Source organism: Lagopus leucura, unplaced genomic scaffold (genome assembly GCF_019238085.1).
Source record: "Lagopus leucura isolate 7727_CA_CO unplaced genomic scaffold, USGS_WTPT01 Super-Scaffold_760, whole genome shotgun sequence".
NCBI classification, from domain to species: Eukaryota; Metazoa; Chordata; class Aves; order Galliformes; family Phasianidae; genus Lagopus; species Lagopus leucura.
The window spans coordinates 1878491-1886820 of NW_024962257.1; the positions used below are offsets into that span (position 1 = coordinate 1878491).

Here is an 8330-nt window from a genome sequence, read left to right on the forward strand (position 1 = left end):
ATAAGTGAAGTGCAGAGACCAATTCCACATTTCACTGTTACCTTCAATAAAAAATTAGCATTTAACTTGTCAGAAGGAGCAATCTCTCATGCCAAGCAATGTCACAATGTTGAACACTTTGCTGCAGTATGTTTCTGTTAGATTTTTCTTCCAGCAGCAGGGCAGCTTCCAGAATAAAAGAGCTGAGACTCAATCCCTTGTAATTATTGACAGACAGTTCTCCAAATGCATGTGCTTAAAAAAAAAGGCAGGAACAGAATTAAAACCCGGGGGCAAGTTTAATGGTCTGTCAGCAAAAGCTGATAGTAACCAATGGACACTTGAGAAATCTGCACACTGCCTGTGAAGTGAATGGAAATGGCTTTTTAATTATGCATCAGCTGTATAAGTCACTTGCAGCCAAGCCACTTAGAAGCTGTGTTGGAAAGCTCAAAAGAAGAGTTTTCATCTTGCAAGGTCTCAAGCTCAGTGGCAAACAATGTTTCATGGTTGCAGCAGCACTCCTGCCTCGACACTTCAGCAGAGCCTTTTCCAGTGGTGATAGCTGGAGCACTCAGGCACCGTTACCTCCAATTATATGTGTCTTGGTTCCTTCCCTCACCCTTTGCAGTCCAGTCCTGCTCTGGATGTGAGGAGTGGTCTCTTGAGGTGGAGCCCAGCAGCTGAGTTAGCGACACAGCTCATAGCAACACAGCCACTGAAGGGTTTGGGACATTCCCAGTGTGGTCTCCAACAACAAAAACTCCCCAGACCTCACCTGGTGGGGCCTGCAACCTGCAGCACCTGAGCTGGCTATTTTAAACACACGTCTATCTGCAAGACCCTTTGTCGCTGCAATTAGTGACTGGAGAGCATCCTGGGTGGGTTTGATCCCACCCAACTCCAGCTGCCTCGCATGGAGATGTCTCCTCATTTGGGCTTGCTGTCATCAACAGAGAGATGTAGGAAATGCCAGAGGGTGATTTGTCATACCTCAGTTATGGGCTGGATGCAGTGACTTGGCATCTGGAAGCAACTATCTTTCTCTACAGATTATAATCGGAGCCTAGACACCTACCTACAGCCAGACACCCAGTTCTGAGATAAGCAAGAGGAAACTCCCCCCCCCCCCCCATATACCTGTCAAAAGTGGCACTGATCTCAGCTAGGGGCCTTTGGTGTTGGAATGCACTTAGTGAGACTCATGAACATTGACAGGCCCAAAGGTCCATTGGAAATTATTTTTGTCTCTCACTTCCCAGAATTGCACTGTCTTGCATCACTTCCACTACTGACTCCATAGCAGTTAATTTTAATTAATTCAAAGAAAAAGCATTTATATCAATAGATAGGGTGTTGCTAAATGTTGCTGTCATAAGGATGCATTCACTAAAACATGGAACTGATACCATACACAGTGGGTTTTAATGGGTAAAGAGTTTCTCCCTTTATTTTCAACCAGTTCGCTCTGTTCCATCCTTAAAATCAAAGCAGCAGTGAAAGTATAATTTCACTTGTCTTCAAGAGAAAGATCAGGGATCTGTGATATGTCAGATCTCAGGAAAAATCCCTGATCTTATTTCCAGGTAAGGTCCTCAAGATATGGGTCCCTGTGAATGAAGTAGAACTGCATCAATTGTGGCAGTGCTAATGAGAAAAAGATCAAACTCCTGGAGGGTTCTCAGTCAAAAATATTATTCTTGTTTCTGTACAAGTGAGGATTCTCTATATAAAGCCATAACTTTTTGAGTCTGAAATGGGTTCTTTAGGTTTCTGGAGGGTTTCTTCATGTAAATCCACAGATCTGACAGTACTTTTCACCCTAAATGCTCACTAAACCTCTGTTTCAGAGAACAGAACAATAGTAACAGCAACACGTATTTTTTAAAAGAGAAGGAATAAATACTTATACAGAATGAAATAACACCTTGTGTAGACTATTTTCTGAGGTCGTTTCTGAGATTGAAAATGCTGTGAAGTTATTTGTTATCTATTGTTATAAAATACTATATATAAAATAACTAAAAGGTTCTGAGAAGTGCTCAGATTTGGCTGAAGTCCACACCACTGAAGGAAGAGTAAAACTCTGACTGACTTCAAGAGGAACCGAATTTGGCAAAAATGAGTACTTTTGGAAGTCCCACACCATTATTTTTACCAGTAACGTCTGAAGGGAATGTAGCAGATGCTCACAATTCAGATGCAGACCCCAAATTTAACGTAATGAACTTAATTCCAAGAAAACATAATTAGAACATGTTTATAGGCATCAAGCCATATTGATGAAAGAAATATTTTCCAGCCTTATGAAGAACAAGTCTTAACAGACTAGAGCAGGTTTAAAAATCTCGACGTGATTAATGAATTGGATTGTAGCTCTATCCTTAAGCAGAACAGTAATTTAATTCACTGTTGAATGGTAAGAGGACAAAAATTAACCAAACATCCACTGAACTTCAAGTGCAGAAAAACTTAGTAGCCCTAAAGCTACTACTTGAAGTAGATCTCCATTTAAACCAGGTTATATGGAAATGTGTATAACTTGTAATGGAAGACATCCCTTTAAGCTGAATTAATTACCCCAATAGATAAAGCCTTCAAACCAAGGATGAAAATTGTATTTTTATATTAGAGAATCTGGGCTTTCCAGATGTCATTTTGCAAAATTTAGTCTTACCTTTGATAGTCTTAAGAAACTGACAGCCTGCTGAAGGCAGTCCTTTAAATCAGGGACAGCACAGCAGCCCATCCAGCATTACAAGGGAAAAGCTCTGTGAAGTCATTCCTAGGTTTAATACACCGCTTTGCATCTGGTCATTCAAAGGAAGCAATGAGACATAGGGGTTTTAAAGCCATTGACTACAAAAACTGGTGAATGTCGCTTTCTGTGGTTGGCAGCAGGGAACAAAAGAACAGCTACACTCCAACTGGCCTCAGGAATTCAGCCCAGACTTTGACAGGATCTCAGAACTTAAAAGGGAGGAATGGGAAGGAGAGCAGTTGGATCCAAGCCATCCAAAGGGCTTTCTGACCCGGAAGGATTTCTTCAAGCTGGAATAACCGTTCTGCGGTAGGTTTTGACAAACACGCTTAAATAAACAAGCTGGCCAAAAAAAAAAAAAACAATTACACTTCACACCGCTTTCTGGAAACAAAAGGACAACCCAGTTGGAAGAAAGGCGATCTGCTGGTTTGTCGTGCTCGATTGTCTGCAGCTCACAAAGTCTTCAGTAATTGGGGGGGATTCACAGCAGTTCCACACATTCCTGATTTTCCTATAACAGCGATAACAGGGATCGTGATATGCTTGGAAACTCTCACCACATTGCATGTTCAAAGCGTTGTATAAACATCACTTAATTAATAGCTGCTAAACACTGCTTTATTCAGGTGGTTCAGATATGCCTTTGAAGGGTACATAAGTACTTAGATTGTATGTTGTGAAACAATTTGATGTATTTGTTCATTTTAATTAAGTTCTGCCGTGTCTACATACATGATACAAGGTAACAAAACATGACTGTACAAGTGCTAGGAAGGAGGGAAATCACGGGGGCCCAAGGGGATATAGCAAGCTGTAAGAGGAAAGGCAAATTAGACAGATTATCAGACAGTGTTTCCTACTGACTAAAAACTGTAGGACTGCTCAACCGCACAAGCATTAATGACGGTATATATACCATCATACGTACCATATGCTATATATATATATATATATATAAGGTATATATAGGGGCCAGAAGGACGCATAAGAAAGTTCAAGGGAAGCAAGTGAATTTCAGACTCTAGTCTGAAAATTGCCATGGAAATTTAGGAAGTTTAGTCCATAGGCCAAAGTCAGTGGAAAGATTCCTACTGACTGCAGAGAGTTCTGGATCCCTGATTTCCCAGGGGAACACGTGAGGGTGTCATTTCTGGCTCAGTTTAAAGCAATAAAAACCTGTAGGAGAGAAATGTACACTGAGAAAGTCTCACAACCAGTCACTGAATTCCACTCTTTCTTAGACCAGCAATAAGAAGCTGGCCTATCTCAGTCTCATTCTCCCTTCATTATTTATATTTTCATCTGAACTGGGTTAGTCACACTGAAGTCAAAGCAACCGTAATAACTACTAATAAAACCAGTTATTTCCAAAAATTAGTCACAAAAGATTATTACAGCAGAGAATGCAAATGGCACACAAACGTGAATATTGCCCTGAGAAGTAGCCCTGAAATAATGACACCAAGGTCGCATTTGTCACAAAAAGAACAGTTTAACTGCTGTCTTTTGTTTACCACAGTCTTCCACGTTTGGTTCATCAAACAACAGAATCTTACACAGTTATTAGAAGTGACTGGAAACGTCCAGGGACTGCGATCTTCACTCTATTTTCTGACTCTTCCCATGACATATTTTTCAGAGCTGATCTTACTCAGGGACAAGACACAGTTCTCCTCCAGGGGACTTTGACCTGGATTCCCTCATGACCACCTCTAAGTAGGAAGATATATCCTCCAAATACAATCACATTTAACCACACTCACTTCCAAAGCTTTCTTCCACCTTCCTTCACAGTATTCTCTCTGATATTCCTACACTGAAATATCTTCCCAAAGTCTTTTTTTTATTATTATTATTTAAACTTCTGTCTGTTCAGCAAACACCTCAGGTCTGCCTTCATGCACTTACCATGAGAGTTTCTGTAGGACATTCAACTTACTAAAATGTGTGGAATTTCTTGGTCCTACTAGTTAGGACATGATTTGGTCTTCATTCAAAGTAAAAGGCAAATATTTGTCTGGCAAGGTGACTCTAAGCATTTACTATGTGTTACTTATCCAGCTGAGTCTTGGCAGCTCTCCCTCCCCTCACACAGACTGACTCCTCTTTAATTTTTTATGTTCAGATACGCTGGTTCAAGTAAAACTTCTTGCTTACTCTACTGCTGAGACTAGCAATAGTAATATCTGTTCTGTCAGCATGCAGCATAATTCCCATTCATGTCTTCACCGTCTGAAGAAGACCTTTCTACCCACAAAAATAAATGCATTAAGGATTACAGCACACTCAGGCAGAGCAGTAATGGAGCCCATAAAAGTGCTTTGCTGGATAAGCAAGAGAGCGTGTCCTAAAATGGGATAATCTTTCATCTCACTCTCCACGAGGAGAAAACAACCATGTCTCTCCGCCGGATCTTACATGGCAAAACCAGCTCTTGTGAAGGTTTCATACCATCCACCCTCAAGAAGGACACTGCTTGGCCCTCTTCCAGCCGTGCTGGATCTCTGACGGGTCCTGGCAGTGATCCAGTCTGGGTCACATCCAAGGGGCCCACGCCGTGCTTTTGGCTCCTACGAGATTTTGTTTGCAGCTACGGAGGATGAAGTTTTCAAGCGTATGATTCATTGGTGCTCTGCATCAAGCCTACAAGTCTCCGCTCCTGAAAGCCTTCCCTTACTCCTAAATTATGTGCCAGCCAAGGCCAGAAGAGCACAATTGTCATTCAGAGGCTTACATTCAGCCTGGTGAATGTTACTTAGTAGGGGGTGACGTGACTCCATGATACTTATGCTGTCAGCTGAGGAGGGGTTTTTTTTAGTTAAATGTGATGACAACTGCACCCTATTTATACCAGTGAACTTAGGCATATCAAAATAGTAACATCAAGAGGAATACCCTGAGCAAAAATTTCACGCTGCTCGATTTACACTTTAAAGTAAATGTTTCTTTAGCTTACAATTGATCACTGGCTACAAGCATTGGAGACTTGTTTTCTGGCTTTGACTCCACCCTGGAAATGGGAGAACCCAGGGGCTCTGCTCATCCAGGCCTGTTGGACTGAGCAACAGCCTCACATGGATGAAAGGCTGCCATCCCCTCAACTAGCACCCACAGTACCAGTGGGCATCTCATTCTGTCTCAAGGGCAATTTGAACAGAAAAAGCCAACAAGAGAAGGACACTAGTGAGTTTGTGGTTTGCACCGTTCCTACAGCAATAAGCATAATTAGTAATCACGGGCTGCAGTGCCCTTGTCCCCAAAAATGTGAATGCTTTTCAAAACCAGAATCAGCATAGTTTCACCTGCTGAGAACAGGACAGCAGGAGCAGATTTGGATGCCGGGCATCCTTTTGTACAGTGGAATTTTAGGAGTGTACTTAGGCTATGCTGAAACGAGAAGCAGCATTCCCCATCTCTCAGCTGTCACCCTCCATCCCTATGGGCTGCACAAGCAACCGAGTGCAGCCAAGTGGTGCAGCTTCCAAATGCATTTCACGTAACGGAGCAGGCAGAGGCTGCAGCCTGGTAGGATGAGAACACTGCTGCTGGTGGTCCCCAAAGGGCTGCCACTGCTCAGCCCTTAGCTTTAATCTGCAGGGACAAACCAGAGGATAGGTAAGGCTTGCCTGCAATTCTGAACCAGAATTCATATTTTAATAGTCATACTTTCTCTTCCCAACCCAGGGGTATTATTACCAGAACTCAGCCTGCTCCCAAATCCCCCTTCCCACCAACTCCCACAACTTTGGAACAGTTTAGCGGCCACTCTGCGTTTTGCTGCATAGCCCTAATTACTACTCAGCACTACAATTGATACGTTAAAGCCCATTAAAGTATGGAGCCGAGCCACTGCGTTACAGACACTGCATTTCTAATGCCAGAAATCACTTACAGTTTGTTTCTGTGCTTCATTTCAACTACTTTTAAATCAATGTTTCTCCCCAGGACCCGGACGATGCTAATGGGATTCAGTCTCAGAGTGTGAAACTTGCAGCCTGCAGCACCAGAAAAATAAAGTGTTCTTACAAAGCCATTCAAATGGATCTCCCTCACCAATTACTTCAGCCAGAAGTAAATTATAAGCCGGACATCATCAAAGAAAAATCTCTGTAGCACATTCCAGTTCATTTCATTGTACAGAGGGGTTTGGGTGCAGTGGTGCAGGCCTGCAGTCACATCTTCATATTTGCAAGACAGACTCGCACACTAGAGCAACCACTATTTATGTATGTATACTTTAGCTATCACTTCTGCTATTGACTATGTCAGAAGATGCCTTCAGGACATTCTTGAGGGGATGAGCTCTCTGGCATGCCTACAAAAATGAAGCGGTGAAATCAAGTAAAATTGAAGTCAGCAGAAACTACTACAGGACATAAACAGCCAGCAGACAGGTAACCCTACTGCAGCAGTTCTCCAAAGGCTCATGAGAAGGTAAGAGGGGAAAGGGCCACTAGACATTGAGGTGAAATGAATGCTCATGTGTATCATTTTGCAGAAACACCAGGTAACATACGGAAGGCAGAAGAAACTTGCCTAAGGGCAAAGCGTGACAAAGAGAAAAACCACATGAGATTAATATATCAGAAATTTTAGTGAACAGCACTCTCAAGACCTAGGAAATAAAGGGTTTCTCCAGGACATGTGAAATTCCACAAATACAGAAGAACTGAACAAACTTTACCTATTTCAAGAGAATCAAGTACTCTGCAGTTAAGACCATGCTGGGAAAGCTCCAAATCAAACTGGGATCCTTATACACTCTTTTAAGAAACAGTTTGGCCGAAGTTTGCAAAGTCATCTCAGAAGTCACTGAGAGTTTTCATTCAACCCTATAAAGAGGCACACATTGGCTAAAAGGCATTTTTGTCATCATGCTCATTTCTTCCCTCTGAGTCTTTTAAGGAGACATCACACACACGGAAATAAATCTTCATTCACACGATATTCATCCCAACAGCATGGGGACCTCCACTGAAGACTGCTACATGCACCAGATAACACTTGGAGACTGACGAAATCAGGATTGACACCCATGATAGATACAGTTTCAGTGGAGCTCAGCCTTACCAGACTGCCTCATTCAAGGCAGTGACGCCACACTCAAGAAAGGACAAAAAGAAACTCAGTGCTAAAATCCCTGGGGGACTATTGTATACGGTACCTGAGATAGCACCAACAATCCTGTTGTAGCACAAGGGAAAATACAGCAATGACTGCACAACAGCAAGATCCCAAGCTACAGCAAGCAAGGATTCACTCAAGCACAACAGAAGCATGCGCAGGAAGCAAAACAAAAACAAAAAACACAACAACAAACAAAAAACCCACTGCTTACCTTCAGAAGAGCCCCAAATATACAGAGATGTCCAGAAAGAAGCTCTTATCTCCCCTGCCAGTTCTTAAATGAGATCTGGGAAGGGATGATCCTGGCCCCCACCCCTTCTGGTCACTCAGACTCATTGCTTACAGCTGAGCTTTCCTGGGTTGGCTCTGCCCTCCCACCAGGTGCTCAATCACTGCTTCAGGCTGTGACCCAGCATTTCCACTACACCTATGTTCTTCATTTTCTGTGGCCTGGTAGTTC

General features: G+C 42.5%; 1 long non-coding RNA gene across 1 annotated transcript; it reads right to left on the bottom strand.

The window, feature by feature from the left end:
- Nucleotides 1-6250: 6250 nt before the first annotated feature.
- On the bottom strand, nucleotides 6251-8107 carry LOC122176386. Its single transcript, XR_006177726.1, has 4 exons — nucleotides 8082-8107; nucleotides 7428-7575; nucleotides 6636-6738; nucleotides 6251-6334 (listed from the first exon to the last, which is right to left on the bottom strand). It is a non-coding gene; the product is annotated as an uncharacterized LOC122176386 (long non-coding RNA).
- Nucleotides 8108-8330: the final 223 nt, after the last annotated feature.